Source organism: Silene latifolia, chromosome 1, assembly GCF_048544455.1.
Source record: "Silene latifolia isolate original U9 population chromosome 1, ASM4854445v1, whole genome shotgun sequence".
In the NCBI taxonomy this organism is placed as follows: domain Eukaryota; kingdom Viridiplantae; phylum Streptophyta; class Magnoliopsida; order Caryophyllales; family Caryophyllaceae; genus Silene; species Silene latifolia.
In genome coordinates, this window is record NC_133526.1 from 196,268,198 (window position 1) to 196,270,494 (window position 2,297).

The following is a 2,297-nucleotide window of genomic DNA, read 5'->3' on the forward strand; positions in this document are numbered from 1 at the left end:
TTTTTTCTCCCGCTTTTTCAATCACGCGTCCGAGCTCATTTCAGAATCAACGTTTCGATTTCGAATTTCGATTTCAAATTTCAAATAACGAGCTTTAACACATTTTTCACGATAATCCGAAGTTTTTGCGCGAACGTCGGTTTTCAGGCACACCGCACCCCAAATGTCTTCCGTTGGTGCTCAAACTTTGCGTGGCCGCTTTATCCGACCCGAGGAACTTTCTATGTGATTTCCGAGAATTTTGTTCCGACCCTTAATCCTAAAAACCGTATTATACACTTCAATTTCACTGCTCGAAGGTCGATCGACCCGCTTTTTTTTTCTCCCCGTTTTTCAATCACGCGTCCGAGCTCATTTCAGAATCAACCTCGATTTCGTGAATCGATTTCAAATTTCAAATAACGAGCTTTAACACATTTTTCACGATAATCCGAAGTTTTTGCGCACGCTGGTTTCAGGCACACCGCACCCCCAAATGTCTTCCGTTGGTGCTCAAACTTTGCGTGGCCGCTTTATCTGACCCGAGGAACTTTCTATGTGATTTCCGAGAATTTTGTTCCGGACCCTAATCCCGAAAAACCGTATTATACACTTCAATTTCAAGCCTGCTCGAAGGTCGACGACCTCGCTTTTTTCCTCGCTTTTTCAATCACACGTCCAAGCTCATTTCAGAATCAACCGTCCGAGCTCATTTCAGAATCAACTGTTCGATTTCAAATTTCAAATAACGAGCTTTAACACATTTTTCACGATAATCCGAAGTTTTTGCGAACGCTGGTTTCAGGCACACCGCACCCCAAATGTCTTCCGTTGGTGCTCAAACTTTGCGTGGCCGCTTTATCTGACCCGAGGAACTTTCTATGTGATTTCCGAGAATTTTGTTCCGGACCCTTTAATCCCGAAAAACCGTATTATACACTTCAATTTCAAACTGCTCGAAGGTCGATCGACCTCGCTTTTTTCTCCTCGTTTTTCAATCACGCGTCCGAGCTCATTTCAGAATCAACTGTTCGATTTCGAATTTCGATTTCAAATTTCAAATAACGAGCTTTAACACATTTTTCACGATAATCCGAAGTTTCGCGAACGCCGGTTTTCAGGCACACCGCACCCCCAAATGTCTTCCGTTGGTGCTCAAACTTTGCGGGCCGCTTTATCTGACCCGAGGAACTTTCTATGTGATTTCCGAGAATTTTGTTCCGGACCCTTTAATCCCGAAAAACCGTATTATACACTTCAATTTCAAACTGCTCGAAGGTCGATCGACCGCTTTTTTTTCTCCTCGTTTTTCAATCACGCGTCCGAGCTCATTTCAGAATCAAACGTGAATCAACTGATTTCGATTTCAAATTTCAAATAACGAGCTTTAACACATTTTTCACGATAATCCGAAGTTTTTTAACGCCGTTTTTCAGGCACACCGCACCCCAAATGTCTTCCGTTGGTGCTCAAACTTTGCGTGGCCGCTTTATCTGACCCGAGGAACTTTCTATGTGATTTCCGAGAATTTTGTTCCGGACCCTTTAATCCCGAAAAACCGTATTATACACTTCAATTTCAACTGCTCGAAGGTCGATCGAACCGCTTTTTCTCCTGTTTTTCAATCACGCGTCCGAGCTCATTTCAGGAATCAACCTGTTCGATTTTCAAATTTCAAATAACGAGCTTTAACACATTTTTCACGATAATCCGAAGTTTTCGCGAACGTTTGGTTTCAGGCACACCGCACCCCAAATGTCTTCCGTTGGTGCTCAAACTTTGCGTGGGCCGCTTATCTCGACCCGAGGAACTTTCTATGTGATTTCCGAGAATTTTGTTCCGGACTTTAATCCCAAAAACCGTATTATACACTTCAATTTCACTGCTCGAAGGTCGACGACCCTTTTTCTTTTTCTCCTGCTTTTTCAATCACGCGTCCGAGCTCATTTCAGAATCAACTCAACTGATTTCGATTTCGAATTTCAAATTTTCAAATAACGAGCTTTAACACATTTTTCACGATAATCCGAAGTTTTTGCGAACGCTGGTTTCAGGCACACCGCACCCCCAAATGTCTTCCGTTGGTGCTCAAACTTTGCGTGGCCGCTTTATCTGACCCGAGGAACTTTCTATGTGATTTCCGAGAATTTTGTTCCGGACCTTTAATCCCAAAAACCGTATTATACACTTCAATTTCAAACTGCTCGAAAGGTCGTCGACCTTTTTTTTTTTCTCCTCGTTTTTTTCAATCACGCGTCCGAGCTCATTTCAGAATCAACGTTCGATTTCGTGAATTCGTTCGATTTCAAACCAAATAA